Source organism: Gopherus evgoodei, chromosome 2 (assembly GCF_007399415.2).
Source record: "Gopherus evgoodei ecotype Sinaloan lineage chromosome 2, rGopEvg1_v1.p, whole genome shotgun sequence".
NCBI classification, from domain to species: Eukaryota; Metazoa; Chordata; order Testudines; family Testudinidae; genus Gopherus; species Gopherus evgoodei.
In genome coordinates, this window is record NC_044323.1 from 147,047,808 (window position 1) to 147,059,494 (window position 11,687).

Below are 11,687 nucleotides of genomic sequence, written 5' to 3' on the forward strand. Positions count from 1 at the left end.
ACTGAGTGTGTGGGGCAATCCCCCCCACTGAGCCCCCACCTCACTGCCCGCAGCACAGTGCCCCCTAGTGCTGGCCTTGGGCATTGGGGCCTGCACTGACTGCAAGGGGAGAGTGCCCCGGGCTGAGTGACTCGTTCACAGCTCCCATCATGCCATTATATGGGTCCATGCCCCACAGTTTGCCATTTGTATCATGATTGTGTTAGATGTGTCTGTGCTGGCTGTGAACAGTGAGTCTGGGACTCAGGACTGTGCCGTGGGGCAGCAGTGCCAGGCTACAGGGGGTGTCATGTATGTTTATTATTGCTCAGAAATGTTACTGACAAATCTACAGCCAAGCCCATTTGCAGGGGAGAGTCCTTTGAATTAATCAGCTGATATAGCATGGAGGAGGGGGCTGCAGTCAGAAGTGAGGGGCACCAGCAGAGCTGTTTGTGGGGAGCCCAGGGCTGGGATAGCAGAAAGGCTGCAGGTCAGGATTGAGGGGCACTGGCAGTGGAGGGGGCTAGTCCATACCCCCACATCACACTGTACTCTCAGGCCCTTGCTTTCATGGACACCAAATTGCCTCTAAACCATTTAAAACACAGAAGACTCCCAGCAGGGGAGAGGGGCTAGTGCATTCCCTGCCCTGGGTGGGGAGCAGGAGGGCTGAATTGCCCCCATGAGTCAGTGCCGCCAGCACCATTCATCCCCCACCAGCCCATCTGCAGCAGTCTCTCTTCTCACAGCTGATCTTTCATCCCTCCTCACACTCCCCCAGCCTGGCTGACCCCCAGTGGCCCTGGCTCCCTTATCGCTCCTGTTCAAATAGCCAGCACTGCATCAGCAGCAGAGCGCTCGGCAATGGGACCTCGAGGATGGGGGAAGGAGGTGGGTTGGAGGAGGATCCATCCTGGGGGTGTGCATCGGGTGAGGGTGAACGAATTCCCTGCAAATGGCAAACAAGCAAAGTTCAAGGTCTCCTTCCGTCCCAGTGGCGAGGGGGGGGCAGCCCTCCTATGGGCACCAGATTCTGCCAGGCCACTCTGCCTGGGAGGGCATTTCCCACTGGATCCCCCCATCCCCCAAAGCCAACCCGCTGCTGCCCAGGGGAGATGCTCTGCACTGAGAACAAGGCGCATGGTGGGAGCTGGAGTCTGAGCCCTGCTGTCTGTGTTTGTATTTCAGCAATGAGCAAAGCGTCCCCGGGTAGGCTAGCACTGATTAGGACACCCCCCTAATTTTACAAAGCGGGCCAGCAGGCTGGCTGTCCAGGTCTCCAGCATAGCAGCCGGAAATGCACCCAATCTACATGTGCTGATCAGCCCAGCTCTGACTGTTACCCAACACACCACTCTGAGAGCCAGGGCCAGAACCCAAGTGTCCTGATCCCCAGGGTAGTGCTGATGGAGCAAACAAGCATGTGCCCCCCTAAGAAAAGCTTGTCATGTCTCCCACTGGCTGCAGGCTCCAAACAACAGCCAACTCTTAGTTCTGGGGCTGGGATAGTGCAGGTCAAGGCTGGGGGGCTGGAAGGTAGAGACAGCCGCAGGAGCAGGTTGTGGGGGGATGTGGGAGGCTGCCTGGCTGGAAAAGCTGCTTTATGTAATTTGCTGGGGGCAGAAACCAGACCAGATCCAAGAGGCAAAAAGAGAGAGATCAGGACCAAAGTCAAGAGGCTGCTAGAGCTGGGAGTCACTGAGGAGTGCCATAGTCAATGCTCTCGTCCAGTCATTCCAGTGCCTTAAGCCAGATGGCACCAGGAGATTCTGCAATGACTTTCAGAAATTAAACCAGGTGGTCCAGTTCGATGCCTGCCCCATACATCAGATAGACGAGCTAATTGACCAACTGGGAGAAGCACGATTCTTGTCCACATCAACCTGACCACAGGTTATTGGCCAATCCCTCTGGCCAAGGAAGCTGTCATAAACAGATGGTTAAGGGTTAATGTCTCTTTTACCTGTAAATGGTTAAGAAGCTCAGTGAACCTGGCTGACACCTGACCAGAGGACCAATGGGGGGACAAGATACTTTCAAATCTTGGTGGAGAGAAGTCTTTGTTTGTGCAGTTTGTTTTGTTCTTTGTTCGCTCTTGGGGCTAAGAGGGACCAGACGTGCAACCAGGTCTTTCTCCAATCTTTCTAAAACAGTCTCTCACATTCAAAATAGTAAGTACTAGCTAGAAAAGGCGGATTAGGCTTATGTTTGTTTTCTTAACTTGTGAATGTGTATTTTGCTGGAAGGATATTTTTACCTCTGTTTGCTGTAACTTGTATCTTAGGCTGGGGGGAGGGAGTCCCTCTAGTCTATATAAGCTGAAGACTCATAGACTCTAGGACTGGAAGGGACCTCGAGACGTCATCGAGTCCAGTCCCCTGCCCTCATGGCAGGACCAAATACTGTCTAGACCATCCCTAACAGACATTTATCTAACCTACTCTTAAATATCTCCAGAGATGGAGATTCCACAACTTCCCTAGGCAATTTATTCCAGTGTTTAACTACCCTGACAGTTAGGAACTTTTTCCTAATGTCCAACCTAAATCTCTCTTGCTGCAGTTTAAGCCCATTGCTTCTTGTTCTATCATCGGAGGCTAAGGTGAACAAGTTTTCTCCCTCCTCCTGATGACACCCTTTTAGATACCTGAAAACTGCTATCATGTCCCCTCTCAGTCTTCTCTTTTCCAAACTAAACAAACCCAATTCTTTCAGCCTTCCTTCATAGCTCATGTTCTCAAGACCTTTAATCATTCTCGTTGCTCTTCTCTGGACCCTCTCCAGTTTCTCCACATCTTTCTTGAAATGCGGTGCCCAGAACTGGACACAATACTCCAGTTGAGGCCTAACCAGCGCAGAGTAAAGCGTAAGAATGACTTCTCGTGTCTTGTTTACAACACACCTGTTAATGCATCCCAGAATCACATTTGCTTTTTTTGTAACAGTGTCACACTGTTGACTCATATTAAGCTTGTGGTCCACTATGACCCCTAGATCTCTTTCTGCCATACTCCTTCCTAGACAGTCTCCTCCCATTCTGTATGTGTGAAACTGATTGTTCCTTCCTAAATGGAGCACTTTGCATTTATCTTTATTGAACTTCATCCTGTTTACCTCAGACCATTTCTCCAACTTGTCCAGATCGTTTTGAATGTTGACCCTGTCCTCCAAAGCAGTTGCAATCCCTCCCAGTTTGGTATCGTCCGCAAACTTAGTAAGCGTACTTTCTATGCCAACATCTAAATCGTTGATGAAGATATTGAACAGAGCCGGTCCCAAAACAGACCCCTGCGGAACCCCACTTGTTATACCTTTCCAGCAGGATTGGGAGCCATTAATAACTACTCTCTGAGTACGGTTATCCAGCCAGTTATGCACCCACCTTATAGTAGCCCCATCTAAATTGTACTTTCCTAGTTTGTCTATAAGAATATCATGCGAGACCGTATCAAATGCCTTACTAAAGTCTAGGTATATCACATCCACCGCTTCTCCCTTATCCACAAGGCTCGTTATCCTATCAAAGAATGCTATCAGATTAATTTGACACGATTTGTTCTTTACAAATCCATGCTGGCTATTCCCTATTACCTTACCACCTTCCAAGTGTTTGCAGATGATTTCTTTAATTATCTGCTCCATTATCTTCCCTGGCACAGAAGTTAAACTAACTGGTCTGTAGTTTCCTGGGTTGTTTTTATTTCCCTTTTTATAGATGGGCACTATATTTGCCCCCTTCCAGTCTTCTGGAATCTCCCCCGTCTCCCATGATTTCCCAAAGATAATAGCTAGAGGCTCAGATACCTCCTCTATTAACTCCTTGAGTATTCTAGGATGCATTTCATCAGGCCCTGGTGACTTGCAGGCATCTAACTTTTCTAAGTGATTTTTTACTTGCTCTTTTTTTGTTTTAACTTCTAAACCTACCTTCTTCCCGTAAGCATTCACTATATTAGACATTCCTTCAGACTTCTCAGTGAAGACCGAAACGAAGAAGTTATTAAGCATCTCTGCCATTTCCAAGTCTCCCATTACTGTTTCCCCCTCCTCACTGAGCAGTGGGCCTACCCTGTCCTTGGTCTTCCTCTTGCTTCTAATGTATTGATAAAAAGTCTTCTTGTTTCCCTTTATTCCCATAGCTAGTTTGAGCTCATTTTGTGCCTTTGCCTTTCTAATCTTGCCTCTGCATTCCTGTGTTATTTGCCTATATTCATCCTTCGTGATCTGACCTAGTTTCCATTTTTTGTATGACGCCTTTTTATTTTGTAGGTCATGCAAGATCTCGTGGTTAAGCCAAGGGGGTCTTTTGCCACATTTTCTATCTTTCCTAACCATCGGAATAGCTTGCTTTTGGGCTCTTAATAGTGTCCCTTTGAAAAACTGCCAACTCTCCTCAGTTGTTTTTCCCCTCAGTCTTGATTCCCATGGGACCTTAGCTATCAGCTCCCTGAGCTTACCAAAATCCGCCTTCCTGAAATCCATTGTCTCTATTTTGCTGTACTCCCTTCTACCCTTCCTTAGAATTGCAAACTCTATGATTTCATGATCACTTTCACCGAAGCTTCCTTCTACTTTCAAATTCTCAATGAGTTCTTCCCTATTTGTTAAAATCAAGTCTAGAACAGCTTCCCCTCTAGTAGCTTTTTCAACTTTCTGAAATAAAAAGTTGTCTGCAATGCAGTCCAGGAACTTATCGGATAGTCTGTGCCCCGCGGTGTTATTTTCCCAACATATATCTGGATAGTTGAAGTCCCCCGTCACCACCAAATCTTGGGCTTTGGATGATTTTGTTAGTTGTTTGAAAAAAGCCTCATCCACCTCTTCCACCTGGTTAGGTGGCCTGTAGTAGACTCCCAGCACGACATCACCCGTGTTTTTTACCCCTTTTAGCCCTAACCCAGAGACTCTCAACACTCCCATCTCCTATGTCCATCTCTACCTCAGTCCAAGTGTGTACATTTTTAATATATAAGGCAACACCTCCTCCCTTTTTCCCCTGTCTATCCTTCCTGAGCAAACTATACCCATCCACACCAACATTCCAGTCGTGTGTATTATCCCACCAAGTTTCAGTAATGCCAACAATGTCATAGTTGTATTTATTTATTAGCACTTCCAGTTCTTCCTGCTTATTACCCATACTTCTTGCATTTGTATATAGGCATCTAAGATACTGGTTTGATCTTGCCTCCCAGCTTTGCCCTGACCCTCCTTTCTCTCTGCCATTATAGCCCGTGCTCCCTCCTGTTTCCAACCCATCTCCCAGGTCTTGTTCCCCACTTACCTGTGGGCTTTGCTCTCCTGTCCCCTGTAAACATTTTCCATCTTGATTTTACAGAGATAATTTTTACTTCTTTCTTTCTATAATTAAAAGCTTTCTTTTTTAAGAACCTGATTGGTTTTTTTCCTTGTTTAAGACCCAAGGGGATTGGGTCTGAACTCACCAGGGATTGGTGGGGGGAAAGGAGCGGGGGGGAAAGGTTAATTCCTCTCTGTTTTAAAATCCAAGGAGTTTGGGTAACAGTAGTCTCTCAGGGTAACCCAGGGAGGGGAAAGTCTGGGAGAGGGAAAGGAGGGGAACTGGTTTATTTCTCCTTGTTTTAGGACCGAAGGGTTTGGGTCTTGGGTCCCCCAGGGAAGGTTTTGGGGACAGGGATTGTACCAGACACTGGAATTTCTGGTTGGTGGCAGCGCTATCAGATCTAAGCTAGGAATTAAGCTTAGAAGGCTACATGCAGGTCCCCACTTTCTGGACACTAAAGTTCAAAGTGGGAAACATACCTTGACAGAAGCCAAAGCCTTTTCTACCCCAGAAAGGTTGTGCCAGTACACCGTCCTCCTCCAGCAACCTTCCAATAGCTCATTGATAAACTATTAGGTCCACACCGCAAGTATGCTGCTGCTCACCTGGGAGATGTGGTCATACACAGCCCAGATTGTGGGACTGTCATAAACAGATAGCTAAGGGTTAATGTTCTTTTACCTGTAAAGGGTTAACACAGGGAACCAAACACCTGACCAGAGGACCAATCAAGAAACAAGACTTTTTCAAATCTGGGTGGAGGGAAGTTTTGGGGGTGAGTTTGTTGTTCTTTGTCTTGTGTCTGTGCCCTCTCGGCTCTGAGAGTGATTTTTCTGTCTCCTGCCTTTCTAATCTTCTGTTTCCAAGTTGTAAGTACAAGGATAGTAAGACAATAGGTTTATATTGTTTTCTTTTGTATTTACATGTGTGTAGTTGCTGGAATGTGTTAAATTGTATTCTTTTTGGATAAGGCTGTTTATTCATTTTTTTCCTTTAAGCAATTGACCCTGTATATTGTCATCTTATTACAGAGACTATTTTTAATGTCTTTTTCTTTCTTTTTTTATATAAAGCTTTCTTTTTAAGACCTGTTGGAGTTTTTCTTTAGTGAGGACTCCAGGGAATTGAGTCTGCAGCTCACCAGGGAATTGGTGGAAGGAAAAAGTCAAGGGGAAAATCTCTTTGTGTTAGATTTACTAAGCCTGACTTTGCATACCCTCTGGGTGAGTGGGAGAGATTAGATCTCTCGGTACTTGTGTTTCCAGGACTGGAAGCAGGGAATCTCCTAGGGTGGTCCAGGGAGGGGAGCCTGGGAGGAAGTAACAAGGAAACAAGGGGAGGGGGTTATTTCCCTTTGTTGTAAGACTCAAGGCATCTGAGTCTGGGGGTCCCCCAACAAAGGTTTTGGGGAGACCACAGTGAGCTAGGCACTGTATAATTCTTAGCTGGTGGCAGCGATACCAGCTCCAAGCTGGTAACTAAGCTTGGAGGTTTTCAACACCCATATTTTGGACGCTAAGGTCCAGATCTGGGAAGAAATGTTATGACTGGGACACACTCGGAAAAGGTGGATGCAGCACTAGATACCCCAAGGAAAGCAGGTTTCACTGCGAATCCCTCCAAAAGTGCAAGCAAAAGTCAAATACCTCAGGTACCGCGGGAAGAGGCGTCATGAAACACCATCCACACAAACTTGAATGATACAAAGTTGGCTGTGACTGATCCAGAAGAAACAGATCAGAGCATTTCTGGAGATTATGGGGTACTACGGGCAATTCATTCCCCACTTTGCTACCAAGGTGTCACTGGGCCTCAGTGGGACACAGCTGAGGATGCCAAATTCAGGATACACTGCTAAGAAATGGGACAGACTCACCGAAACTGGTGGTTCTTCTATCATTAGATTACATCAGGCCAGGGCCGGCGCTACCATTTAGGCAGCCTAGGCAATCGCCTAGGGTGCCAGAATAAATAGTGGGCACCGTTTTGCCAGAGGGGGCGGCAGGCGGCTCCGGTGGAGCTGCCGCAGTGGTGCCTGCGGAGGGTCTGGTGCTCCGCGGCTCTGGTGGACCCCCGCACGGCTCCAGTGGACCTCCCGCAGGCACCACTGCGGCAGCTCCATCGGAGTCGCGGAGCGCTGGACCCTCCACGGGCACCACTGCGGCAGCTCCAGCGCAGCCGCGGGACCAGCGCGCGGGGCAGTGAAATTGCCATCCGCCTAGGGCACTCAAACCCCTAGTGCCGGTCCTGCATCAGGCCAGTAACAAAAGTGACCATCTGTCTCACCACACTGGTTAACAAGAAGCCAAAAATGCAGGCTCCTTAGGCACCATAGCCCGTGGCTCACCACCCAGGCACTGGACTCTGTGTGGAGTGGTTATTGAAAATCAATTTCATCGAATATAGGGTCCTTCCGATCCCAGAGATCAACCACTTAGCCAGGTCAATCTATAATTCAGCTCTCCCCAGTGATCACTCTGCTGCCAATCCTTTAATGACTAAAATCTAAAGGTTTAATAATAGAAGAAAAGAAGAGACTTAATAATGGCTAATAGGTGAAATGCATACACATAATTGCAATGTCCTTATAGCAGGTTTGTAGCAGCAATGGTATAGATGGCTGGCTTGTAAAGTCTCTCTGGGAACTGCCAGAAGATTAGAAGGTTCTCAGTCCATAGTTCAAAATGTTCCTTTTAGTTGTAAATCCACAATCCAGAGAATCAGAGCCCGGAAGAGGCAAAATGGAGCTATCTCAAGGGTCTTTTATATTCTCTGCCATGTGCCTGGAATTTTACTGGCCCAAACACAGCTCACAGCCCGTTTGTGGAAAGTTACTGGCCCAAGATGGAGTCCAGGCTCACATGGGCATAGCACATGTCTTTACATGCTCTGATGACCCACAGGGGCACCCATTGCCCATATCCTTACCGAGGCGATCGCAGGAAGGGTTACAGGGTGGAGTGAATTTCTTCTATGGCCCATTGTTAGAGTGGAGTGTCGTGAATGGGCCCTCCGCATGTACCTAATGTCAATTATGGGAGGGTGTCACCCAGGAGTACAACATATGTATGATACACAAGTCTATGGCTAGTATTCATAATTGGAGATACAACAATACGTGCTTATAAACCGGATAATCACACTTAGTAATTCATAGCTGTTCCATTGACACCTTACTTTGTACCAGAGTCATTGCAATTGTAGAACCACAGTAATATCAATCTTACAGCATCACACACCATAGCCTTTGACAGACCTGATCAAGGCCTGAGGCCCAGACGTCATGGTATGGAGCTGTGCGGCTAAAGAGGCCTGTGCAGAGCTGAGGACAGCCCTCTGCAGTAACCCGATACTGGTGGTCCCAAACTTTGAGCAGGAGTTTATACTACAGAGGGATGCCTCCGAGGTCCAGTTAAGAGCTGGATTTCCCCACCTGGTCAGAGAGGAAGAACCCCTGGTCTTGTACCTTAGTAGGAAGCTCCCAGAGAGCCAAAGTATGCCGTGGTGAAGAAGGAATGCTTGGCAGTAAAACAGGCCATTCAAACCCTCCGGCACTACCTACTCGGGCCCTCATCACAGACCCCCAGAAATGGATGCACCGGAACAAGGACAGACGTGCCAGGGAACGCAACGGTTCCTGTTGCTTCAATCCTTCTGCTTCAGAGAGCCATGCAGGGCACGGATTAGGCACGGCCTGTCAAGGGTGCCCTGGTTCTCAGCCCACGGCGCAGCCGCAGGGTGTTGAGCAGGAGGGGATTTGTGACAGTCAGACTGGATGGTTTTGAGATGGTGGAAGGCCAGTCATAGGCACCAACTTCCAGATTTCCCAGAGGATGCTCGACACCCTGCTCCATCCCAGGCCCCGTCCCCACTCCATCCCTTCCCCCAATGCCCCACCCCTACCCCACGTCTTCCCGCCCCTACTCCGACCCCTCCCCCAAGGGTGCCCCCTATTCAACTCATCCCTCCCCATAATGGGGGAGGGGGACAAGCAAAAGGGCAGGTCACGTGTGTGTGTCCCCATGCTCAGCTCTGGGGCCACCACACTCTCCCCGCCCTGTGTTACCTGTGGGGGGGCACTTTGTCCTCCCGCTGCGCCTGCCCTCCTGGCACGTTCTGCTACTCTCCCTGCCCCCCAGGAGCCCAGACAGGGAGCAGGAGGGAGCCACTTTTAACGCTGGCACCCAGCTTTAGGCCGATTCCACCAATTCCCCGAAATCGGGCCCCACGCCCACACCTAAGAAGGCCCCTCGCCTTAGGCTCACCCAGCGGCGGTGCACTCCGGTGGCATTTTGGCGGCGGGCAGGGGTTCTCTCTGGGGTCTTTGGCAGCATTTCGGCAGCGGAAAACATGGAGTGGACCCCTGCCGAAGTGCCGCCGAAGACCTGGACCGTGGAATCGGGCCCCACAGGTTCTAAAGCCGGCCCTGCCGGCCCCTCCCGGTCGCTGCTCTGCAGCCCTGCCCTGCAACTGCCTGAGAGAGCCTGGCTTCCGCTCCCCACCTGGCTCAGCTGCCAGGGACCCCAGCACCCGAGCCCGGGCAGGCAGCGGGAGTCACCTCTCTAGCCCTGCTCTCTCAGGCAACCGCCGAGGGTCTCAGTGGCTGGAAGGGGCTGGTCCCACTCCTTCCACTTTCTGCATCTGGGCCATGTGTCGCCCAGGCCCACCCCCTGTTCCTCTCCCAGCATGCTGCCAAACAGCTGATGGCGGCTGGTGGGAGGCACTGTGGGGGAGAGGGATGAGCTGATCGTCGCTGTGGTGGTGTGGCGTTTAGATGTTGCTTGTAATTATTAGAACTGGGAGCACTGGCTGTTGGGAGTCTGAAAGGACAGGAAAGAGGAAGGAGGAAGGAGGAGTTGAAGAGGCAGAGTAAGAGTTACAGAGGGTGCAGCAGCAGCTTGGTAAAGAGGTTTCCACTTTAAAAATAAAGTCCTGTTGAAGTTTGTTAGTACTTTGCCCGATTGTTACCACAGGGGGAGGAGGGGCCTGCCGGTGGGTGCTCAGCATCCACTATTTTTTTTCTGTGGGTGCTCCAACCATGGAGCAGCCACGGAGTCAGCGCCTATATTGGCCCCTTTCCCCTATAAGCTAAGAAGGGGTTACCTCAGGTCAGCTAGGGACCCCGGATCCCTGGGCAATGACTGCCTAGGAAGGAGTCCTGCGGAAAGGGATCTGGGGGTCATAGTGGATCACAAGCTAAATATGAGTCAATAGTGTAACGCTGCTGCAAAAAAAGCAAACATCATTCTGGGCTGGATTAGCAGGAGTGTTGTAAGCAAGACACAAGAAACAATTCTTCTGCTCTACTCCACACTGACTAGGCCTCAACTGGAGCATTGTGTCCAGTTCTGGGTGCCACATTCCAGGAAAGATGTGGACAAATTAGAGAAAGTCCAGAGAAGAGCAACAAAAATGATGGAAGTTCTAGAAAACATGACCTATGAGGGAAGATTGACAAAATTGGGTTTGTTTAGTCTGGAGAAGAGAAGACTAAGAGGTGACATGATAACAGTTTTCAAGTACATAAAAGGTCGTTACAAGGAAGAGGGAGAAAAATTGTTCTTAACCTCTGAGGACAGGACAAGAAGCAATGGGCTTAAATTGCAGCAAGGGAGGTTTATACTGGACATTAGAAAAGACTTCAGAACTGTCAGGGTGGTTAAGCCCTGGAATAAATTGTCTAGGAGGTTGTGGAATCTCCATCATTGGGGATTTTTAAGAGCAGGTTGGACATACACCTGTCAGGGATAGGTTAGATAATACATAGTCCTGCCATGAGTGCAGGGGACTAGACTAGATGACCTCTCGAGGTCCCTTCCAGTCCTAGCATTCTATGATTCTATGATCCAGTTAAGGGTTGCCTCCTGCCTGCAACCTTTACAAACTCCTGCAAGGAGAGACAAGCCGCTGCTCCAGGGCTGAGGGCTGCAGGCTGCTCTCCTCCAGATGCACCAGGGAAGCAACAAACCAGACTGTCTATTTAGGGGAAGGACTGACACCTGGGGAACCAGCAGCTCCTCTTCCTTCACAGGGAGGGTCACCACAGGGCTGATCCCTGCCCTCGTAGCATGTCCCCCAGGGCTGTAAGGAACCCAGCAACAGCCACCAAGATACCTGCACACAGACTGACAAGCACAGTCAGTGTGAACAGCTGTACCAGCTTGCACGCTCTTGGGAATGCATGCAAGCCTATAGCTCAGACTCACAGACTGTAAGGTCAGAAGGGACCATCTTGATCCTCTAGTCTCACCTTCTGCACATGGCAGGCCACAGAACCGCACCCACCCCCTCCTGTAACAGACCTTGAACCTCTGCTGAGTGATTGATGTCCTCAACTCATGGTTTAAAGACCCCAAGTTACAGAGACTCCACCATTTCCCACTAGTTTAAACCTGCAAGTGAC

General features: G+C 49.4%; 1 long non-coding RNA gene across 1 annotated transcript; it reads left to right on the top strand.

The window, feature by feature from the left end:
- Positions 1 to 255: 255 nt before the first annotated feature.
- On the top strand, positions 256 to 10,216 carry LOC115645102. The gene is made up of 3 exons (XR_003998646.1): positions 256 to 267; positions 1,535 to 1,540; positions 9,877 to 10,216. It is a non-coding gene; the product is annotated as an uncharacterized LOC115645102 (long non-coding RNA).
- Positions 10,217 to 11,687: the final 1,471 nt, after the last annotated feature.